This window comes from Cornus florida, unplaced genomic scaffold (assembly GCF_030987335.1).
Source record: "Cornus florida cultivar Cherokee Brave unplaced genomic scaffold, ASM3098733v1 CherokeeBrave_3.0.0_Hap2_Chr04, whole genome shotgun sequence".
In the NCBI taxonomy this organism is placed as follows: domain Eukaryota; kingdom Viridiplantae; phylum Streptophyta; class Magnoliopsida; order Cornales; family Cornaceae; genus Cornus; species Cornus florida.
In genome coordinates, this window is record NW_026775574.1 from 12078225 (window position 1) to 12104126 (window position 25902).

Sequence of the window (25902 nt, forward strand, 5' to 3'; positions counted from 1 at the left end):
TGGACAATAAATGCCGATCCGATCACAGCCATCCATACGATCATTGTTCAAACGTGGAAGTCAAAGGACTCCGATTTGAGAGAGGAGAAAACTTCCAAAAAGAAGTCAGAGAGAGATTGATTTGCTACATGTCTGATAGTCACTGTATCTATACCTCAAATAAGTAAATCACATTGATATTCTGTGTGTTTTAAAGTATATATATATGTATCGACTGTATAACTGTTAATTCAGCTGTGTGAACTGCCTATTCAGTTTAGTCCTTTTTCTAGGGTTTAAGTTTGTAGATTCATTTCAATTCTGGTATGATGATTCTTATAAATTGTTTTGAGTTCATGTGTTTCAAACATTCGATTTACAAGCTATATATCTGAAACATTCGGGCAATGTAGTCATTAAATCTACTATTGTGGTAGCTAACATATGATAGTCCAATTAATTGCAGGAATCTGAAATAGATACCTGCTCATCAAACATGGAGACGATTTTCTCACCATTACGGGACCCGATTGATATCTAACTTCAAACAGGTTGGATAAGGTATCGAGTATCGTCTAGAGCAGGGTAGTTTTCGGGGAATTTTGAAGAAAAGATTCTCTCATTTAGCTGCAAATGCACAGTATGAGATAATAGCTGCATTGCACATAGTATATGCTTGCACCGTACTAATAACAAATGAAACACAATTCTGAAGTTAAAAGAATCAGTTACCGTGAAGGTGCTTGCTGGCTTAACTAGTAAAATCTGTGTGTGCATAGAGGAAATGCTGTCAACTTTGACATATCATAGTTCCTTATGAACTTGTTGAGAAGGCACATACACCACAGTAAATGTAATACCCGTGAAAAAAATAAAAAATAAAAAACAAACATTTATCATTATATAGAAGATATTAGAGGAGATATATATATTTTTTTTAACGTGTCTTTCAGTTAGATAATTAAATATTATCCTGTATTTTAAAAGCAAAAGAGTTCTTTATGAACTAAACCACTAGACATATATCCATCTCTCGTATCTCGTTAGAAATTAGGAGGCATTTGTGCATTTCGACATATACAAGCTATTTTAAGGATTTCTTTTCACTGAGATCGCAAAGTCAAAATCTGCTCAAGCGAATAGTGAATTTGAAGGCAAGTTAATTCTTGCTTATATTTCTTTATGTATATTTTTGGTGTGGTTATTATCATGAATGTTTATGATTTAAATATAGATCAAGTGGAAATTGATTTTAGTCTGAGCTTTGGAGATTGCATATGTAAGTGTAGGATTAAATTGATGATAAGGAACTCTATGATGTTTTATACTGTTTGCGGGGTTTATTAATTTACTAGTGGATTTATACAACAGTTCAATAATGCAATGTGCAAGTGTATGGTTACGGTGTAGTTTTCAATTATATTAAGATTGTTAGTTTTATATTAAGTTTGATAGATGAACTTAGTTTTTCTTTATATAGTCATGAATTAGTGTGAGCCAATTAATCATGATTGGGAGTACATATTGGCCGGTTATACTGGTTTAGAAAGTTGTCATATGTGTCATCTGAATTGCAAGATACCATACTTGGTAGGGTAGCAAAACTGATTTAGAAAATAGCTCAGTGATTATGTTAGAATGTTGTCTGGGTAAGTACTAGCCATTATTGAATGAGTCCAGATCAAGAATTGGAAGTTTCAGTAAGAAACCATAAGCTACTAGTAAGCTTTACAATAACTAAATACTTGGGATTGATGCAAGTGAGTGCAGTAAATGGCGAAAACAGAATAAATGGTAATGATTAGTCGAGACTATTAATTTAGTTAGACACGGTCCGGGACCTGCCCATCGCGAGTGTGTTTTTATTGTTATGGTCACTTATATATATATATATATATATATATATATATATATATATATATATATATCCTTTTTTTTTCTTATGTCAGTAGGTGTAGAAAAAGTTTAAGAAATGCAAGTGACCTATTAATTGGAGTAATGAATGAATTAAATTTAGATTAAGGATGAAGGTGGTGTTGGCAGTAAATAGGTTGTGAGGTTTTGCATGTCATGAATTAATACAGTCATTGATATATATATAATTTTTCTTTAAGCCCATAGTTACTGGTACATTTTGGAGCAATTAGAATTAGATATTTAAGGTTGGCTTTATGTTGATGACAGATCTTAAATTTGTTGGTATAGCAGGTAGTATACAAATTTAATGATATTGAGGTTGAAATTTAGAGAATAGGTTACAACCTAATGTAATTAGGGCTATGAGTTGGTATGTCGGTATTTATTAATTAATAAATTAATTATTAATTATGGTGTTGGATAAACTCATAATATTATGAGTAGGAATTGTTTAAATACATTTAGTGTTTAACTGAAATGATTAAACTAGTTGAAGCGGTAGTCTGAGACTTACCCAGTGATAAGTTTATTGAGCGCAGTCAGGGACTATTTTCGAGAGTGAAATTACTCTTTTGTTATGGCCATTGGGCTAAAGGTGCCCTTAGTATGTGGACGTGGTCAGGGGCCATCTGGGTGAGTAGACGTATAACCCAGCCACATGTGTGTATTTGGTGGTCAGGGACTATGCAATTTACACCATTTATTCGGAGTAGAGCCAAGGGCTTATGTGAGGTATTGGCATTAGAACACCAATTGGTTGAGGGGAGCCAGGGGCTCATGTGAGGTAAGTGGGAATTTTAGTAATTTAAATACTAGATGGGTTACAAGCTCATAGTTTGAGTTAATGTTATAGAATGACGATGATTAGTGGATATTTCGTAGTCACTTGTATATGTATTTATATACGGATTATAAGTAAGGATTGACTTGCAGAACGATGATAGTGTTTAGTAATTTCTTGCTGAGCTTGTGAGCTCACCCCTTTATTACTTTCAGGTGCACATGGACTTAACTTGCAAAGGAGGCTCAGTGAGAAAAGGAGATTTCCGGATTTCTACATTATGATTTTATTATTGTTTCTTAGTAAACACTTTGTAATAAAAAATCACTTTGTTGGTGGAATTTTAAATTAGTTGTGGATGTAACAGATTTCCTTTGGATTGATGGATTTTTTAATAAAATGTTTTCTTACTGATTTTATCATGGATTATGGTGGATGAATGATGTGAGTCACGTACCAAGTTTTAGTATAAGACAAGTTTTGTGTTAGAATTTGCGGGGCGTGACAGTAAATTTACAAGTCCAGTTCACCAATTAGTAAAAAAAAAAATTCCAAATATAGGTTTCTTTGTACATTGTTCAAGTAAATATTTACATATTCACACATACAACTTAACACAGAGTTGGTCATAATATATAAGGAAAGGGATTGAACCACAAAACGCAAGGCATAATACATAAAACTAAATCTGCACATGAGGAAGGATATTTAACAACCACCAAAATTTTGATTTACCAGGAAATGCTTATGGGATTTCGAGTAGGATAGACAGTTCTATGTAGAACAACTTACTTGAAACAGACTCTTAATATCAAAAATAAAAGTTCTGGATAAAAAGTTAGGTCACTCTACTTGTATACACGTTTAATTCGTTCTGTATAAGTTCTAGAGGAGAAGTCAGCTCATTTGGCTTGCATCCACCTGTCTCGATTCCCTTGTTTGAAGTTCAAGTTCTACAATAAAATAACATTTTTTATCCTCTCTGATGTAGCGGATGTGACCATTCATCCTATTGAGAAGTTTTAGGGACGCATTTAGGCCAACGCCTTCCTTTATAGTCCACTGTTTTTCACCTTCAAACATCTCTCTGATGAGAGCAGAAGGAAGACCTTGTCCCGAGTGAGCAATTCTACAATAATGAAAAGGAAAAAGAAAATATTAATCAAAAGAGCTATCAGTCGAAGTGCTTTTGTTTGTAATAAGAATGTCAACATCTCATGAATTGATCTGTGCAGGTTTTGGTGTATAGAAAGAGAAGGATGCTAGTTTTGCAGGCTTCAGAGGGTGTTTCGGTAAATGCATGGGTGCTTCAATGAAGCTTCACTTAGTAAAGTGAATTTGTGAAACTATGCAGAGCTAAAGAAGCATGAGCTCATACTTCCTAATGTTGGGTTTATTTCCTTTTATATGGAGGAAAGCCCAAGTGGGTTTTATTAAAGCCCAAAGCCCAGCTCTTTAGGGTAAATAACCCTAAGGAAGTCAGAATAAAAGGGGAGAGAGATCAACCGTTTTTTTCACAAGAGAAAAAAAAAGAAAAGAAAAACGCAGGTTTTTTCTATTCTGCCCAGATTTCATCAAACGTCCGATCCCGCTTCGTCCGTGGTCCGATCGAGCTGAAATTTGAAGGAGAGGTTTAGGACTCAATGAGTTAAAATCTGAACGGTGGAGATCAGATTTTGAGCTCGAGAACAGTGTTTCGTGCCAATGAACAGTTTCTGGGTTTTGGTATTTTTCTCTCCAATTCTCTTTGTTTTTGCCAACATTGTTGATATCTTAATGAAATGTATTGTAGCCTCTAATTGCGATTAGAAAAGACTTTGTGTACCCATTATTTGATTGATAGTGGAGGTTTCAACTGGACTAGGTCTCATGGTTTTTGTTTCTCACATTGGGGAAATTTTCTACGTAAAAAATTGCTTGTGTTCTTGTGGCTTGCATATAGGGAGAAGAGTTATTCCGCTATATTTGTTTATTGTTATCTCTCCCAACAAAGTGGTATCAGAGCTCCAGGTTGACAGTTTGAGTTATGTAAGCAAATACGAGTAGAATGATTAATCTCAATGGTTCAAATTATCACATATGGAAAGGAAAAATGGAGGATCTTCTTTATGTGAAAGATTATTACCTACCGGTGTTTAGTGTTGAAAAACCAGAAAATAAGACTGTTGTGGAATGGACTTTGTTACATTTACAGGTGTGTGGGTATATGAGGCAGTGGGTAGATGATAATGTTTTGAACCATATTAGTGGAGAGATAAATGCACGTTCTCTATGGAGTAAGCTTGAACAGCTATATGCTAGAAAGACTGGAAATAATATATTGTTTTTGATTAAGCAGATGATGGCTTTAAGATACCAGGACGGGACTCCTTTATCTGATCACCTGAATATATTCTAAGGAATTATTAATCAGTTGGCTGGAATGGGTATTAAGTTTGATGATGAGATACAAGGGTTATGGTTGCTTGGTTCATTACCGAACTCGTAGGAGACACTCAAAACTTCATTGTCTAACTTCGCTCCAAAAGGTGTAATCACAATGGATATGGCCAAGAGTTGTTTGCTAAATGAAGAGATGAGAAGAAAAACACAGGGATCCTCTTCACAGTCAGAGATCTTGGTTACAGAAAAGAGGGGGAGAAGTAAGAGCAGAGGTTCGAAGAACAGAGATAACAACAGAAGCAAGTCCAACAAGTTTGCAAATGTTGAGTGTTATTATTACGGGAAAAAGGGACACATTAAGAAATATTGCAGGCAATTGAAGAAAGAAAACAATAATGAGAAAGGGAAGGGAACGAAGAATGGAGATGACAAAGATGGTGATGACAAAGTTGCTACCACCACTCTTGCAGACTTCCTCATTGTTTATGATGATGAGACGATAAATGTTGCATACCATGAGACCAGTTGGGTGATTGACAGTGGTGCCTCAATTCATGCTACATCTCGGAAGGATTTCTTTACATCTTATAAATCTGGTAATTTTAGAACAGTAAAGATGGGCAACGATGGCTTGGTTTAAGCCATTGGAATTGGGGATGTATATCTGAAGACAAATAATGGCACGAAGTTAGTTCTCAGAGATGTAAAGCATGTTCCTGACATTCGTTTGAATTTGATTTCTGCAAGTAAACTTGATGATGAAGGGTATTATAGCACTTTCAGTGATGGTCAGTGTAAGCTCACTAGGGGTGCTAGGGTTGTGGCTCGATGCATCAAGCACTCTGCACTGTACATTCTGCAAGCAAAGATCTCCACCGACATTGTTAATGCGATGGAGGATAATGATACAACAGAGTTGTGGCACAAGAGACTGGCTCACATGAGTGAGAAAGGATTAGCTCTACTAAAAAAGAAAAGTCTATTATGTGGATTGAAAAGTACACTTCTGAAAAAGTGTACTCATTGTTTGTCAGGGAAGCAGAGCAGAGTCTCCTTCAAGAATTCCCCTCATTCGAGAAAGTCAGAGATACTGGATTTGGTACATTCAAATGTGTGTGGCCCTATGAAGATGAGAACACTTGGTGGCTCTAGATACTTTGTGACTTTCATAGATGACCATTCCAGGAAGTTGTGGGTATATACCTTGAATTCAAAAGACTAAGTGTTGGCAGTATTCAAGCAATTCCAAGCCCTAGTTGAGAGACAGACTAGGAAGAAACTGAGATGCATTTGTACTAATAACGGCGGAGAGTATTCTGGTCCTTTTGATGAGTATTGTAGACAGTAGGGTATCTGGCATCAAAAGACAATTCCTAAAACTCCTTAGTTGAATGGCATAGCAGAAAGGATAAACATGACACTGGTTGAGAAAGTGAGATGTTTGCTTTTACAAGCCTAGTTGCCAAAATCCTTTTGGGGGGAGGCATTGAACACAGTTGTTCATGTGTTAAATCTTACACCATGTGTTCCACTATAGTTTGATATGCCAGACCGAGTTTGGACAGATAAAGATATCTCCTATAATCATCTTCGTGTTTTTGGGTATAAAGCATTTGTGCATATTCCAAAAGATGAAAGGTCTAAACTTGATGTGAAAACGCGACAATGTATATTCTTTGGCTATGGCCAAGATGAGTTTGGGTACAAGCTTTATGATCCAGTTAAGAAGAAAATTGTGAGAAGCAGAGATTTCGTGTTTGTAGAAGATCAGACGATTCAGGATATTGAGAAAGCAGAGAAATCTATGTCTCAGCAAGGTGATATCTTGACTGATGTAGATCCAGCTCCTCTGAATAATCTGCCATCTCAGGTTGAGAATGATGTTCAAGATGACCACCAGTGTATAGGTGATGTGGATGTTCCCCTACAGGTTCAAGGAGATGTTGAGACTGATGAGCAGTTGACAACTCCAGAAATTCCACCAGAGATTCCATCCAGGAAGTCTCCCAAAGACCGACGTCCTTCCACTTGGTATTCAGCAAAGCAGTATGTGTTATTGATTGACAGGTGAGAGCCCCAGTGTTTTACAGAAGCCATAGAAGATGAACACAAGACAAAGTGGGTTGAGGCCATGCAAGATAAGATACAGTCATTGTATGATAATCACACTTTTGAGTTAGTGAAGCTACCTAAAGGAAAAATAGCTTTGGAAAACAAGTGGATTTACAGGAAGAAACCAAATGGTTTCTCTTCACAGCCACGATACAAAGCTAGATTGGTTGTCAAAGGGTTCGGTAAGAGAAAAAGGTATTAACTTTGATGAGATCTTCTCTCCAGTCGTAAAGATGTCATCGATCCGTATAGCACTCGGCCTAGTAGCTAGTCTTGACTTGGAAGTTGAGCAAATGGATGTGAAAACTGCTTTCCTTCATGGTGATTTGGAGGAAGAGATTTATATGAAACAGCCAGAGGGTTTCAAAGTGAAAGGGAAAAAGGATTATGTGTGCAAACTGAAGAAAAGCCTATATAGTTTGAAACAAGCACCGAGACAGTGGCATAAGAAGTCTGAGTCTATTATGAGAGAACAAGGCTACAAGAAGACAACTTCTGATCACTGTGTATTTGTTAAAAAATTCACTGATGATGATTTTATTATTCTACTGCTTTATGTGGATGACATGTTGATTGTTGGCATGAATGCTTCAAGGATTGACCAGTTGAAGAAGCAATTGAGTAAGTCATTTGCTATGAAGGATTTGGGGCTAGAAAAGAAAATTCTTGGCATAAGAATCAATCGTGATAGGAGTGCCAAGAAGTTATATTTGTCACAGGAGGAGTACATTGAAAAAGTGCTTCAGAGGTTTAATATGGACAACACTAAAGTGGTTAGCTCTCCTCTTGCTAACCACTTCAGACTGAGTACAAAGCAATGTCCTTCTACAGATAAGAAAAAGGAAGACATGGAAAGAGTTCCTTCTACCTCAGTAGTAGGAAATTTGATGTATGCAATGATTTGCACAAGACTAGATATAGCCAATGCAGTTAGTGTAGTTAGCCGATTCTTGTCAAATCCGGGAAGAGAACATTAGAATGCAGTAAAGTGGATCATGAGGTATCTTCGAGGCACTTCTCGTTTGAGACTTGGTTTGGGAAACGGACAACCATTGTTAGTTGGCTACACAGATACAGATATGGCAGAGGATGTGGATACTCGTAAATCTACTTTGAGTTATTTGATCACTTTTGCAAGTGGGGCTGTAAGTTGGCAATCAAGACTTCAAAAGTGTATTGCTCTTTCTACGACAGAGGCAGAGTTTATTGCAGCAACGAAAGCGACTAAAGAGTTGCTATGGGAAAAGAAGTTCTTGAGAGAACTTGGTTTCAAACAGCAGAGGTATGTGTTGTTTTGTGATAGCCAAAGTGCTATTCATCTTGCTAAGAATTCCAATTTTCATGCAAGATTTAAGCACATTGATGTACGATATCTTTGGATCAGAGATGCTTTGAACAATAAGTTACTTGAACTTGAGAAGGTTCACACTGATGATAATGGTTTTGATATGTTGATAAAGACCCTACCAAGAGAGAGCTTGAAGTTTGTTGTTCGATCGCCAGAATGGCGATTCCCTCCAAATAGTCGGAAGGGGAGAGATTTGTTAGGTTTATTTCCTTCTATATGGAGGAAAGCCCAAGTGGGTTTTATTAAAGCCCAAAGCCCAGCTCTTTAGGGTAAATAACCCTAAGGAAGTCAGAATAAAAAGGGAGAGAGATCAGCCGTTTTTTTTCACAAGAGAAAAAAAAAGAAAAACGAAGGTTTTTTCTATTCTGCCCAGATTTCATCAAACGTCCGATCCCGCTTCGTCCGTGGTCCGATCGAGTTGAAATTTGGAGGAGAGGTTAAGGACTCAATGAGTTAAAATCTAAACGGTGAAGATCGAATTTTGAGCTCGAGAACAGTGATTCGTGCCCATGAACAGTAACCGGATTTTGGTATTTTTCTATCCAATTCTCTTTGTTTTTGCCAAGATTGTTAATATCTTGATGAGATGTATTGTAACCTCTAATTGCGATTAGAGAAGACTTTGTGTACCCATTATTTGGTTGATAGTGGAGGTTTCAACTGGACTAGGTCCCATGGTTTTTGTTCCTCACATTGGGAAAATTTTCCACGTAAAAAATTACTTGTGTTCTTATGGCTTGGTGTGATTGTTTTTTTTTTTTTTTTTTTTCCTATTATTTTCAGCACATATAAAAGTAGAGATATACTATATTTGCTTGCATATAGGGAGTAGAGTTATTCCGCTATATTTGTTTATTACTCTCTCTCCCAACACCTAAAATACATCACATGAATCAAGTTTCAGTGGCCATAAAAATAGGAAATGCACCTACATGAGCAAAAAATGGATGGAGGGAGAGCATCAGAACGGCCATTGTAAAGATTCTGAAGTCCAGAGCGCCTCAGAGTGCATATAAAATATATATTTTTTTTCTTTCCGTAAGTTATACCTATCACTAACATTAACAAAATAGCTATACCATGATCAATAAATTCAAAGATTTATTTATATTATTAGGTTTAAAGGTTTATTTCATTATCGGGATAAAGTCCACATTCAGAAGATGAACATATTAATAACCAAGGTACCTGAGCTGCAAATGGATAAACTCCCATCATGTATCAGCTTCGAACTAGGTGAAACCCCAATATTTACCCAGCCATCTGAAGGTGTATGATGCACTGTATTAATCGAGAAATCTGATAATAGCAGCTGAAGCCTCATCTGGTCGCCAAGTAGAGAAAGTTTTCTAATTTCTTTGGGGATCTCATGAAATAGTTGTAGATTTCCCTCATTCAACAATATCATTACTTGACTAACAATGGCATCTATTACATTCCCGAGGACAAACTCCTCCATTTTCAGATCCACCTTCCTGCTTGAACCAAAAATAGAGTAATACACTAATTTTAAATCACTGCAATTACTATTAAAAACTTTTCTCTTGATGATTATTATGTAAATTGCATGAAATGAAAGGGATTATTATGCACAGAAAACAAACGCAAAAGGTAATCCCAAGAGCCAGTCATTTTCTAAAGATAAAAACAAAATGAAATTAACTCTTACATGGTTAGAGCAGGCATATAGTTGTCTGGTTTCCAAAAACACATGAACACTCCTTTGAAATGAATTAGAAATCAATACAATAAGAAGATGACAAAATTGAAAATTGATGGATAATGCCTCAAAAACTAATCCAAAATTCCAGCATAGATGGGAATTTTGTCCAATTTAATGCAAAAAAATAAAAAATAAAAAATAAAAAAAAATTTCCGTGATCACTGTTCTGGGAAGTTTCAGTTTGTTCTATTTAATGCAAACAAATTCATATGATGTAATAGAAAATCGCATAGAACTAGGGAAAAAACAATGTTAAAGAGAAAGTATACATGAAAGGAAAAAAAAAAAATTTACCCCTCCTCTATCATTCCTAGATGAAATTATCTGTCTTTCAAAGGCATCACTACTCTCAAGAAATTACTTCTGATGTTCTGAAATAGCTGTACTTTCCAGGAGTTTGTGGATGAACCAAATACCATTAAGTGGATTTTTCATCTGTTGTCGAATATAAGCCAAACTCTTTATGTTTCAAAAGGAACACTTTGTCCTCTTGTCTGTTTCCAAAGGCATCTTGCAGGTCAGGCACCACAAGCAGAAACACCCAATTACGTTACCACTTTCATCAGTTCTCTTATTCGCAATCAGCATTACTTCCACTAATTTTCCATTCCTATTGAAAAACCCAAATGGGAACTTGTCGGTATCATGACCACTAATCCCTCGATAGAGAAGAATAGTGAATTGAGTGAGTGCCTCTTGACTTTTCAGCCGACAGATACCTCCAAAAATTTCTGAAGGAAGCATTTTCCCAACAGTATCCTGTCTCATCCAACCAGTTAGCTTTTCCATGGCGGCATTTCATTCAAAACAGCGGCCATTCTCGTCTAAAGCAAAAATTGGAGGAATTAGTGGGCTAAGATTTTGTATGATAGCTTTAAAATCCCCTTGCAAACGAGTAAATTTATCCATTACAACGTTTTCAGATGTGATGTCTTCACCCACAAAGCACACCCCAATAATGTTGTTCGTGTAGTCCCTACTTGTGCAGGCATTGGCCACAATGTGTACAACTGAGCTCTACTGCTCCAAGCTAGATTTCCGCATTTTTGTTTTAACATTTTTGTCTTCTTGACCTGTGGATTGAATATAACTAAATTAAAAACTTCATTGTCAGGGAAAATATATAAGGAAAACCGAAGTTTGAGTTCTCTCCATAATTCATTGAATGTAATTAAAGGATGACACCAGATCATGGAGTAAATGTGTCGTTTCCTTAGACCATTCAAAGAGAGAGTCATTGGTATATCTAATATTTTCTAGTATCTGTTGTAAACTTATTCCGTGACCATTGGTAAAATAAGGTTTCACAGTTTCACTACTTCTGAAAAACTTGTACAAAGTTAACCATAAAAGAGGATGCATGGATTAGATGGTGTTCTAAGTGGTAATGACAAATGAGAATCTTGATCATTTATGTAGTCGCTGGGTTGGATAACCTCAGACAACTCTGCTAGAAATTGAATATAAAATATTTTATGAGCATGAAAATAGAGATTAATTTACCTAGCAAAGCTCTGAAAATAAGGTTTTCAACAACACCACGCGAGTCCTCATGAATGACTTCATTCACCAGGGACTTCCCCATTGCTTCGCTAGCTTGTAATCCCGTCAATTCAGCAATTTTTGAGTTCCATCCATCGATGGAACCAGATGAATCAACCCCAAAAATAGGAACTGCTGCTGTCTCAATTAATCTGACCATTTCACCTGTAACGGAACAAAGTTCATCCATCCACTGCACCTCAGGATCATTCGGTTGAGCATCTGTTATTGCCTTTGAACCTTTGCCTTTAATCGTTTGAAACAAATCTCTAATGATTAGCTGCAAAGAGTGAATGGCATTAATTTTCGAAACCTCCCAAGGCAAACTTCTGCTTTTAGCCAACTCAAGAAAAGCATGGAATGAAGTTTTCGGGTGCATTCTTGCTCCGTCGTCTTTATCCTCTGGATGATTCCTAGCTCATCCCCATTTGACTTCCTTTGCTGTGTGAGACCTGAACCAAAATAAGAAATCTTTGGTAGTAATTCGTGCCATAGCCATGCCACAAACAGCATCACCTAGTAAATCTGCAGCGGGGTAACCTGTTTTGGTCAGACTGTCGGTGCTTTGTCCTGTGGAGCTAAAATTAATGCACAATCATCCCTTTCTCAACCTTGCAATTAATTTATGTATGTGAAACAACTACTTACTGAATAATCTAATTAAAAAAGGAATGTTGCACTCTCAAAATATGTTTATTTGTATGCGTGTGTAATCTAATTGCAAAGGAATGTTGTATTCTCAAAATATGTTTATTTGTTTGTGTGTGCATGAAAATGAATTCAAAGACGAGCAAAATCATTAAATCATAAAACTCAATATATAAAATATGGAAGAGAAAGGGAATGGACCACTTCCACCACCTACCCTGGCATTGCCGCCACCTCCACCGCCGCAGCCTATGTGATATTTCCAATTTTTGCTATTTTCCAATTTTTGAAATTTTCTGATTTTTCGAAAGTATTTTCGTCTTTTGCCGTTTTGTGAACCGAACACTGTGGAGTGTGCAAGTTGTGTCCAAAGAGTTGTTTGGGGTTTTTCATTGAGTTCAAGACTCCTTGAAATGCAAATGTAGTTTTTTTTTTCATTTTTCTGTTTTCGGACCAGACGGTTACGTGTGGAACCCGCTACCGGAATTGTAGCATACAAGTATTTTGATTGGGTCCATTTGCATCATATTTATTCTTATTTATTGTGTTTTAAGTGATTGCAAATTGAATGTGTATTTATATGTGTATGTATGTATGTAGTTGGTGTAAACTGAAAATAAAATAAAAGGAAAAAGAAAATAAAATTTAAGATGGGGCCCACAACCACAATAAGTGGTCTAGAGACCATTTGGCCTCTCAATTCTCTCACTCCCGCAAGTCTCTCTATCTCCCTCATAATTTCCTTTTTCTTTTTTCTTTTTCCTTCAAATTTCAATCTTAGATCTTTCTCTTATCAATTTGAGATTTTGAGTGTCATTTACAGCAAATTAAAGAACGTATCGAGGGCTTCGATTTGATCGAAGCAATTTCGTGTTTGGTGCACTCTAGGAGGTTTGGGATCTAGGGCACAATTGGGGGTTTTTGCTTAATTTGAGGTAAGGGTTTTCTAATTCATAATTTCTTAAGTTTTTCTGAATTAATTACCTTAATTTATGGTTAGCATGGTTAATCTTATAGAAATTTCATGCTATATTGTGTATATGTTATACCAAAGTTGTGACCGTGTGTTGTTTGGTATATATGATGACAAACCATGCTTAATTAGTGATTAATTGTGCTCCTTGTACCTTTGTTGCTAAAATTCATGACTTGAAAGTGTGAACCATGCTATATAAATTTTGTAAATCATGTGATTATGTGTTAGTTAGAAATTATATGAAAGATCATGCCTAATTGATAATATTATTTACCTATGGTGTGAAAAATGTTAGATGTTATGATATGGAAGTATGTTATTTATTTTTTAGATTTCCCCAAGGCTTGTTGTATGAAGTTGTTGATTTGCATAGGATGGAAATTATATACATTGGCATGATTGTGTTAGGTATGATACATTCATGCATTCCATTGGGAAAGAAAAAGGGAAAATGTTTTGAAGAGTAAAAATAAGAACTTGCTTTCTTTGGGAAATTATTCTGAAAAGTGTTGCGAAAAACCCGGATGCCTAGAAGGTGCCTAGTGATCCGTGGTGTTAAAGGTGTTTTGAAAAGTATTGTGAAAACCGGACGCCTAGGAGGCGCCTAGTGGTCTGTGGTATTAATGTAACCTAGAGGAAGGTTGAGCTACCTATACCATACGACGCCATGGAGGTGCCATGTGGTCGGGGATTGCTAGCCAACCCTCTCCTCGTGACGCCATAGAGGTTCTATGGGTCGGGTTGCATTAACGATTTGATGCGATGGAATGGTTTTGTTCGAAAATGGGGAGTGACATGAGCATGGCATTGCACTTCATTGGCATACATGTTGTAATTGTGACTTGGATGACAATGGTGTTTATAATAGATGTCGTGGTTATGGTTTACATCTCCGGAGTTGCATGATCCCGTTCACTTGTTTTCTATTCTATACGTGGATTCACGGGGTCACAAGAAGTGTGTCTTAGGTACCTTCTACTGAGTTTTGTGCTCACCCCTTTATTATTAATATTTTTCAGGTCTAGGCAAGGAAGTGGCGGATGACAATCCACTACCTGTTTAGTCGGGTTGACGAACTTGGGCTTTCGTACTTGATGTGTATCATACTCCTAATTGTTGTATATAATATTAAGGAACATTTTGTATCACCTCCATGGTTTGAAATGGTTTTGAGACCACTCATTTGTATTTTGCGGTCACATTATGATTTCAAGACCCATGTAAGGCATTAAGGCCACATTTTTAATGTATGACGGTTTTACTTAATTTTAATGATATATCGAATTCGTATATGGTCTTATTCGATTTAATAACCACTTGGTAATGTTAATTTCATCATTAAATGAAGATTTGGGACAAGTTTGGGCTTTGAATTAGGTCACCAGGGGACCAAGTGTGATACCCCTCGGATCCGAGACACGGGTTGATCAGGCCCAGGCCCAAACCCGAGGGAATATTAAACAATTAAAGTATGTTAAAGCGAACACAGATGACAAAATGAAACAAAAGTGATGGAATAAAACCGAAAGTAACATTAATTATAAAATCCTCCATGTATAACTGAAAATTGAAAATCCAATCCTCCAAAACTTCAAGGTTACAACTTGGGAATCCACTGATGGACCCCTAACCAAAAGTTCAACTGAAACTGAAAACTGAAAATAGATAATGCTAGAAATATCGAGAGAAGTCCTACGTAATCAGATGAAGGTGAAACTGTCCTCGACAAGCACGATCAAGCTCTAAGGCTGGAACCGTCCTGTACCTGAAAAGAATAATAAAGGAGTGGGTCAGACCCACGAGCAAGTTCTAATCTAACTGCAATCCATACAGTGACCCGATACGCAGATACACCGTAGACACCTCACAATATCTATCTAGTCCATACGTATAAATATATCCACACTAAGGGACATTCACCAGTCTATAATAGGGGTCTCAACCTGAATAGAAGGCAACATGCGAATACGCACCCAAAGGTGGGCATGAGTACCTAGACCTAACAGGGTACACCTCAACCTATTATAACCAGCTACGCATCCACTGCATATACGCACCCTAACCAACGAGTTTGAGACTCAAGCTCAACTCGTGGTACCATAACCATATATATAAAGTCCGTCCAAATCCAGGGCATGCAGTTCAACTATTTATTAAACTGTCATACAATAAACCAACTAGTTAGTCATTCAACTTATTCAGTTGATATGACTTAACTACCATCCGTTAATCCAGGAAGTCATCCAACTTGTTTACAGCTGATCTGACTTAGTCACAATTAGGATTCGATATCTTTCAATCCATTCCATTAATCCATTAGGTTAGGTTTATACGTTTTGAGCTAAACTGTCCCTAGTATGTCACCGTCCCATACCGGTACATACCATCCTCCATATTCATGTAAATTACCACATATATAACAGTTCAATAATTTACAGACCAAAAACTACCATCCAAACAATTGCAGAAAAATATTTAAAGCTTCAGTAATTTAAATCCAAGCATTTAACCATATAGTTGCAGTAAACAATTTAATAATTCAGCAACTAGCCTCCTAAGCATGCATAGATCAAAATTAATAATTAAATGACCTTATCATGCACTTGAATGCACTCTACAACAAGTTTTATAAACACATTATGTTCCATCAAATTGCTGAATTTTAATTCAACAATTAATTCAACTTCCATTTGTTAAGTGCCTTAATTTTTACACTGTTTGTCCCGACAACTTAGAATTAAACTTTACTCAATTTAGGGTCTTAATAACACTCAAAATTCATTCCTTGATCCCTCTGTAAAGTTCCAAATTCATTCAAACAGTCTCCATGCTCCAACAGTGAACATAGTATGTAGAAAATTAAAAAAAAAAAATCGTAAAATAAACCAAAAATACCAAGGGAGCCTGCTCCAGAATTTGGAGCAGGCTCTTTTCCAGCCTAGAGCCGGCTCTAGGACTTCTTAGAGCCGGCTCTACTTTGTTGTGGGAGCCGGCTCCCACTACTATGGAGCCGGCTCTCACCTCCTCTGAGAGCCTTGTCCCCGTTGCTTCGTTTCAGTCCGTCCGCTCCTTCTCTGATCAAATCCAACCACTCTGTTGGTCTCTAAAACTAATCTTAGGACTCGTAATTTAGTCTAGAAGCATTCCCCAAGATTGTTTACAATAGTTTTGAAAGCAATTACAGAGTTTAATCAGGCCATTTAAACTAGCGTTATTGAAGAACGGCACTGAAACTAAATTGCAAGATCAGTTTTATCCCAACCCCTCTGTTCTTCCTCCAATTTTAAATTTGAAGTCTTAAATTACATCTAGTATCCAATCAGACCCCGGTTGATTTCAGTAAGATTCCAAATAAAAATTAAACCAGTAAGACGTTACGCCAAAACAGAGTCAAGAAAACATACGTGCTATAATTGTTTTGTAAATAAATTTCACAGATAAAGCGATCAAGTAAAACATATATAAAACATGCATGGTTCAGTTTAAGGCCAATTAATCTCCTAGAGATGTCCAGGTGCACAGAACACAAATCAAAGGGAAGGAGGAAGATAAGAACTTGCCTGTACAGTTTTATAAACAGAACCTTGACGCCGTTGTTCTAAGCTTTCCGGCAACCACTGATTACCTTCTAGCCTCCTCTGGTTCTGATCTAATCCACCAAACACCTCCCTTGGTCCTCTCTGTTATTCTCCTTGACAGACCGTTACGACGCTCTTTTCTCTCAACTTCTCTCTTTACTGTATACCGGAATATGGTGAATAGGGTTTTAGAAACCCTCGGCAAACGTATACCCATATATTTATAGAGTTATACCAAAACCCTAAATTAGTTAGAGCCCTAACCAAATCCTAACCGGCCCATAGAACTTAATTAAATCCTGTGTCGGCTAAAGAAACTAAACCCTCAATTATGAAAATAAAATAGTTAATTAAAATACTTCCTAAATTACTTCCTAAATTAAAACCTTTAATAATCAATTAAATAAAATAAAATGCAATAAAATGCAATTTAAACAAATAAATAGATACCAATTAAATACACGTCACACAGGTAAACAATTAAATAAAACAATTAAACCAAATAATCATGCAAAAATACAACAAAAATAATAAATAAATACCGAGACTATCCTTTTAAAATTAGGGGTATTACACCAAGGTTGAGCCAAAGTGCAAAAGATCACATTTTTAAGCTTTCTGAGGCGAATTAGAGGTTCTGGGCATCTTAAACCGGTTCAGCCCCATTGAACCAATTCAAGGGGGTTCTAAGGTTTTAGAATGAGCATTTTGCCCATCTTGAACCGATTCAAGTTCTCCAGTGCCCCATATTGTCTTGCTAGTTGACAGCTTTGATCACCAAACTTCGGATGGTCATAACTTCTTCGTTCAAAACCCAAATAGTATTGAGTCCATTTTCAAGGATTTTGAGTTACCTTTCTAATAAGACCAACCTTATCCCAAAATTCCATTCATGTTGAGAGTTATGATTATTTTAATGGAATAGTGTCAAAAATTACCTTGAACCGGTAAGGGTACTTTTGGGAAATCACATCCGGTGACCGTAGAACTATACCGAGTGTCATGAAATGATTAAGAATGACTATTTAAAACCTCATTTGATTATCTTAAGGCTGGATACCCTCTCGCATTGTGAAATGACCATTTTACCCCTGGCGTGTCCTCAGGTTTGGTTAAAGACCCGGTTAGCGATCCGGACCCCCGGTTTGGGTTATTACAAAATGGTATCAGAGCTTTAGGTTCGAAAACCTAAGGTCAACGGGTAGGGTTAACCTAAGTGGGACTTGTGTTGAATTGGATGTATTGACTGTTAAAGTGTTTAATGTTTTGAGAAGCATATTTACTTGTTACTTGTTTATATGTTTACAGTTTTGAAGGCATGCCTATTTGCTAAGTGCTTACATGATTAAATGCCAAGCATGTGAAGTAGTTATATGATCTAACTATGAAAATGAAATGGGAATGCATTTGAAAACACGTTATACGTGATAAGATAGCAAGCTGTAGGTATGGGTTATGGCATGTAAGTGGTGCATTGTTATGTGACAGACAGTTGAGTATGGGTTGTGCAAGTGTGTATTATATAAGATGATGATGAGGTGATGATGAGAATGAACGGGACATTTAATCTCACATAATAATTTAATAGATTCATTGTTTAAACTTATGTGACAGGACACGGTTGTGTCAAGGGTTATGCCTTGGTTATTATATATATGTAAGTATGCCTTGTGTATATACCTATATTCTTATGTGTATATGCAGTCGAGCATGGGATGGTTGTTTGACTTTTGACCTGAGTAGGGGAGGAGCTCGGTTGCACTAAAGTTGTTAGGTGCCAGTTCTCATCGAATGAATTGTTTGGTCTTTCAGCTCGTGGATTGAGTTATTTGGTGTGTAGTCATTTTGATTTTTCTTGTTGCACTTGTGTGGTGCTTAGAGCATGACTTTGGAATGGGTTTGTATTTCATAGCACAGTAGTTGTGTCGTGTGTGAGTTTCATGCATCGGTGTATAGGTTTTGTGACCGGGGGAGGGGGTCAGGTGTGTGAGTGGGAGTTTTATGGGAGAAGGGTATGACCTTAGGGGATTAGTGTTTGTGAGTTGGGTCATGGTTTGGTGTGGAGGTTCTTTTCGAACTGATTGTGGTAGGTGTGACAAAGGTTGTTTGAGTCACGAATGTAGTCTATTAGTTGTAGATGTGAATTACGGGTGTTTTGGTATGGTATAGGTAGGTGTGTTGATTGCAGTTAGTTGAGAGGTGATTCCCATTCTGGGAAACTACAGGAGTGCGTCGCAGGTAATTGGCTCTTAGTGAGTTGATTGCATGGCTCGGTTGATGAGCTGGTTTTTGGGTTATTGAGAGAGTCTTAAAGTGATGTATTCTGATCACTTGTAGCTGTGTAGTGTAAGATTGCACAATAGGGTAGACAGTGTGTGGTTAACGGTATGTTTGGTCATTTATGAATGGAGGGATAGATGATAGGTATAGTGTACCAAATGGGTTATCTTTTGAAAATTAGAAGTTGTGGACTGGAGTTGTAATTCAAGTTATGTTTGAAGTATCAGGAGATAGTACTTGGTGTTTGAGGATTCGAAAAAGGGTAGACTGATGACAAGAATGATCGGGATGAGGTTGATCTTGTAGATTTAATTGGTAACCCTATTTGACTTTTATCAGGGCCAAGGGTGTTTTGAGGAACGGGAATGATGAGAAGTAATGATGTTGAACCTAAGGCATGAAGTTTTATTATTTAGGCATGTTAATTGCCTTAGAATGAGTGGTTTGAGTAACCAGTTAAACGTTAGTGATTGATTACATCGTTGATAGTTTTAAGGAGACAGTTGGATGTTAAGCATTATAGATTTTTGGTGTTCAATTTTGTTTTGAGGATTGTTGGCATGGCATTACCGTATAGAGGTTCTTTTCTAGTGGTAAATAGTGGTCATTGTGGGGAGGATTGAAAGTGGTGCTTATTTTATTGTTAAGGTGATATTATCTTAAAAATGTGTAAGGAAGAATCCCTTAATAGTGGTTTGATGGTCAGGTGGGATGATAAGCTTGAACTGTTATTGGAATGAGTGGCAGTAGAGATGTTATGGTGTTATGGTGCGGTGTTTAGTACTGATGAGCGAAATGGTTTAAGATGTGATCCAAGGGTGGATTAGAGTTTACGAGTTGTTTATTGTGAGTTGTCAGATAGGTGGTGGGATTGTGCGTCAGTTGAGGTGATTGTGGTCGGCTTAGTCTTTAAAGCCAGTGTGAGTAGTGTTGCCATATAGGCATCTTTTTCTTTTGACAAGTCAGTGGGTCGCTGTGACAGAGGTCACGGGTTTTGTGTGCACAGTGATCAAGGCAGTGTCGCCTGGGCAGGTAGAGATGAAATGGATAATAAAGTGTCATTTTATGGTGTTGAGGTTGTCTGTTGGAAGTGACTGAATCTAGGTAGAACGGGACGTGGTGTCCGAAGGGCTGTGATTGTTTTTAGTGTTAGTGTGCTGTGAGCATCGGTGCTCTTACCTAATTGGTTTTGGTTAGCAAAGGTATCACGGTGTATCGTATGCGAGGTTCAAGTGTTGATAGTGTGTGACGGTCGATTAATGGCAAGGTCACCTGGAATTGAGTTTGTAGTTCTGTATGGGTATGGTTTTTCTCCTTATGTGTAGGCAGTCCATCCCATCTCAATTAAGATCGGGTGTCCATGGTTGAACGATTAGTGAGTAGTGTGTGATAGGGTGTAGGTGCATTTGGGTACGAGTTGTCAATCCCTTGTGAGAGCGGGGTCGTTGCCCTTTCTGTTTGTCCTAGTCCTAGCAAGGACGTCATTTGTCGTATGTCTTGTCCTCCATCTAGGTGTTGTATACATCCGCAAATGAACGGATCTGGGTGTAGTTTGTTGCACTGTTAGAGTTTACCGGTAAGGTTTGGTTGAATAGGTCGACTCACTTCCACGGAGGGAGGTGAAGTCTTTGGTTTTATGGTGTTTGTTATGATAGTGTCCTCAATAGGTGGTGTGTAAGGCACGAGTTGCCAAATTGGGACAGTGTTTGCGATGTCTGGCACTGGCGGTGATGGCTAGGGAATGTGTCATGAACGACAAATTGAGGATGATTAGGTGATCTGATGGAAGTTATGTACTCGGATGATCTTATAGATGTCTGATTGAGAAACACTTTGAGGACAAGTATCGATGTTGCCTTAGAATTACGTGATTAGAGGGATTGAATGTAGGACTCCATTAAAGAATAATAGGATAATTGACTTTGGTTTTGAGGTTTTAGGCATGAGATGGTTGTAGTATGTGTTTTGATGAGGTAAGACTTGAATCGAGTAATGATGAGTCGTTCACCTGATATTGGTGTAATGAAGAGATTAGAGATCTTTTATGCTGGTTGATGATTATGATGTTTGGTGCCATGTTGTTTCCAGCTTGTTTGGAGTGGTGTGATTAATGTATGATTGGGATTTTAAAGCCGGTGTATGACTGTATAGTTGTTGAGGTTATGTCGAGCGATGGATGGACAGTGGGTGGATCTCATAATTGTTTTATGGACTGTAGGAGACCGTGTTTAAGGTTTGGACTTGAAGACAGGAACGATATCTGTGTCGAGGTCAGATTGAGGATGAGAATGACCTAGCCAACCATTTCTCCTGAATCAATCCCTCTTTAACACGATGTCGAGTCAAAGGTCAATAATTGTTTCAAGTTGTCATATATAGTGAAGAGTATGGTATTGGGTGTTGTGTCAATATGATGGTGTGGATTCAGGAAGTTGTCTCGGGTGACGCGGTGTGTAGGTGGAACCAAGCGTCCAATCCACTTGATTATTGAAGATCTTATTTTGAGAATTTGTGACTTGGGTACAGGATGATTTGTTTTATTATTTTGGTGACTCATGATTATATAGTTTTTAGGAGATTCATTAACCAGTTATCTTGAGGTTAATCAGTATAATGATTGCCGGTTGGTGATTGTTGTATGATTATGCAGTCATATAGCTGTATGTTGGACGGCAAATGTTGGTCTGACTAAGAGGTGTAGATCTAAGTTTGAGTCTGATTGTGTGGTGGATAGGGCTCCTTGTCTGAGACTTGTGTGTCCTTTAAAGGGATGGGTTGAGATAGGATGTTGTCATGTTCAGGGGTCTTGTGACCGTTCTTCTTTCTAGCCTTATGTAGCAGTGTAGCGGGGACCAGTTTTGGTTTTAAGTTGAGTGTTGAATTCAATGGGTTTTGTGTATGATGTTGCGAGTGATGCGTACCCTCATAGGATGGTGATCATTGGGTTTTCTGGCGGCAGAGTGTGATTGCCTGTTGGCGCCGGTGTTAAAGGCAATATGGTTGTTGAGTTCTTAGTCTCGAGGTTTTGTGAGGTGTTCTTAAAAAGTGTGTGGCTATGGGCCTCCTTCTTTTAAGGAGAGTAGATTTCGAGGACAAAATCTCTTTAAGGAGGGTAGATTGTGATGTTTCCAATTTTTGCCATTTTCCAATTTTTGAAATTTTTTCATTTTTCGAGGGCATTTTCGTCTTTTGCCGTTTTGTGAACCGGACACTATAGAGTGTGCCGGTTGTGTCCGAAGAGTTGTTTGGGGTATTTCATTGAGTTCAAGACTCCTTGAAATGGAAAGGTGATTTTTTTTTCCATTTTTCTGTTTTCGGACCGGACGTTTCTATGTGGAACCCGCTACCTGAATTGTTGCATACGAGTATTCTGATTGGGTCCATTTGCATCATATTTATTCTTATTTATTGTGTTTTAAGTAATTGCAAATTGAATGTGTATTATATGTGTATGTATGTATGTAATTGGTATAAATTGAAAATAAAAGAAAATGGAAAATAAAATAAAATTTAAGATGGGGCCCACAACCACTATAAGTGGTCTAAAGACCATTTGGTCTCTCAATTCTCTCACTCCCGCAAGTCTCTCTATCTCCCTCACAATTTCTTTTTTCTTTTTTCTTTTTCCTTCAAATTTCAATCTTAGATCTTTCTTTTATCAATTGGACATTTTAAGTGCCGTTTGCGGCAAATTAAAGAGCGCGTCGAGGGCTTCGATTTTATCGGAGCAATTTCGTGTTTGGTGCACTCTAGGAGTTTTGGGATCTAGGGCAAAATTAGGGGGCTTAATTTGAGGTAAGGGTTTTCTAATTCATATTTTCTTAAGCTTTTGTGAATTAATTACCTTAATTTGTGGTTAGCATGGTTAATCTTGTAGAAATTTCATGCTATATTGTGTATATGTTGTACCAAAGTTGTGACTATGTGTTGTTGGTATATATGATGACAAACCATGCTTAATTGGTGATTAATTATGCTCCTTGTACCTTTGTTGCTAAAATTCATGACTTGAATGTGTGAACTATGCTATAGAAATTTTGTAAATCATGTGATTATGTGTTAGTTAAAAATTATATGGAAGATCATGCCTAATTGATGATATTATTTACTTATGGTGTATGGAAGCATGTTATTTATTTTTGAGATTTCCCCAAGGCTTGTTGTATGGAGTTGTTGATTTATATAGAATGGAAATTATATACATTGGCATGATTGTGTTAGATATGATACATTCATGCATTCCATTGGGAAAAAAAAAAAAGGGGAAAATGTGTTGAAGAGTAAAAATGAGAACTTGCTTTTTTTGGGAAATTATTCTGAAAAGTGTTGCAAAAAACCCGGATGCCTAGGAGGTGCCTAGTGGTCCGTGGTGTTAAAGGTGTTTTGAAAAGTGTTATGAAAACCGAACGCCTAGGAGGCACCTAGTGGTCCGTGGTATTAATGTAACCTAGAGGGAGGTTGAGTTACCTATACCATACAACGCCATGGAGGTGCCATGTGGTCGGAGATTGCTAGCCAACCCTCTCCTCGTGACGCCATAAAGGTGCTATGGGTCGGGTTGCATTAACGATTTGATGCGATGAAATGGTTTTGTTTGAAAATGGCGAATGATATGAGCATGGCATTGCACTTCATTAGCATACATGGTGTTATTATGACTTGGATGACAATGGTTTTTATAATGGATGTCGTGGTTATGGTTTACATCCCCAGAGTTGCATGATTCCATTCACTTGTTTTCTATTATATACGTGGATTCACGGGGTCACAAGAGGTGTGTCTTAGGCGCCTTCTACTGAGCTTTATACTCACCCCTTTATTATTAACATTTTTCAAGTCTAGGCAAGGAAGTGGCGGACGACAATCCACCACCTGTTTAGTCGGGTTGACAGACTTGGGCTTTTGTACTTGATGTGTATCATACTCCTAATTGTTGTATATAATATTAAGGAACATTTTGTATCACCTCCATGGTTGGAAATGATTTTGAGACTACTCATTTGTATTTTGCGGTCACATTATGATTTCAAGATCCATGTAAGGCCTTAAGGCCACATTTTTAATGTATGACAGTTTTACTTAATTTTAATGGTATATTAGATTCGTGCATGGTCTTATTTGATTTAATAACCACTTGGTAATGTTAATTTCATAATTAAATGAAGATTTGGGACAAGTTTGGGCTTTGAATTAGGTCACCAGGGGACCAAGGTTGAGCCGAAGTGCAAAAGATCACATTTTTAAGCTTTCTTAGGCGAATTAGAGGTTCTAGACATCTTGAATCGGTTCAGCCCCATTGAACCGGTTCAAGGGGGTCCTAAGGTTCAAGAATGAGCATTCTGACCATCTTGAACCGGTTCAAGATCCTTAAACAGGTTCAAGTTCTCCAGTGCGCCATATTGCCTTGCCAGTTTGACAACTTTGATCCCCAGACTTTGGATGGTCATAACTTCTTCGTTCGGAACCCAAATAGGGTCATTCTTGAGTCCATTTTCAAGGATTTTGAGTTAGATTTCCAATGAGACCAACCTAATCCCAAAATTCCATTCATGTTCAGAGTTATGATTTTTTTAGTGGAGTAGTGTTGGAAATTACCTTGAACCGGTAAAGGTATTTTTGGGAAATCACATCCGGTGACCGTAGAACTTTACCGAGTGTCATGAAATGATTAAGAATGACTATTTCAAACCTCATTTGATTATCTTAAGGATGAATTACCCTCACACATTGTGAAATGACCATTTTACCCCTAACATGTCCTCGGGTTTGGTTAAAGACCCGGTTAGCGATCCGAACATTCGGTTTGGGTCGTTACAGCCTATGCCGCCACTTCCACCACCACTGCCAGTAGTGGTGGAGGTGGCGGGGTAGGTGGTGACTGCAGTGGAGGTGGTGGGCAGCGGTGGAGGTTGTGGGCAGCGGTGGTAGAGGTGGTGGCAGTGACAGAGTAGGTGGTGAGGTGGTGGGCAGCGATGGTGGAGGTGGTGGCAATGACGGAGTAGGTGGTGGCGGCGGCAGTGGAGGTGGTGGTGGTGGTGATGGATGTGGAATGCGTCGTGGTAATTCAAAGTTAATGGGATTGAAAAATTCATTATATTTATTTTTTTCAGATGTGGTTGTCTTCTATGTTTTAACCTTCTATTTTCAAAGGAATTGGAAATAATTAAAATTTCTATTTTTAATTCGTATGCTTTAAGAATTCGGATGGGAAGGAATTCATATAAAAGAAAATCTTAACCAATTTGGTTTTAATTTGTTTCCATTAAAAATATGTCTAGTTTTGTCATTTCTTATTAATAATATATAATGGTAATAAATAAATAAATAAAGCAATTGCCTTAAATATAAAAAGGAAATACTGATTATTACATTCTAAGGTCATGATTAAAAGTGAGTATACTACTCTATGCTCACCGTAGAGTAATTGAACGCCAATGATATATATATATATATATATATATATATATATATATATTATTTTTCAAAAAACACTTATTTGTTCCTACGAATACTTGAATCATCAATCTTTTACTTTAGAAAGTGAGGAAATATAATGGATTACAACTTTTTAATCACTATTATGCTTGTGTTCAGTAGGAAAGAATGAAGAGGTATGGAGAGAAAATAGGAAGGAAT

The 25902-nt window shown here is 37.3% G+C and overlaps 1 pseudogene; it reads right to left on the reverse strand.

The window, feature by feature from the left end:
* Positions 1 to 3574: 3574 nt before the first annotated feature.
* Positions 3575 to 25902, reverse strand: part of LOC132304718 (phytochrome E-like) — a 56248-nt pseudogene continuing 33920 nt past the window's right edge.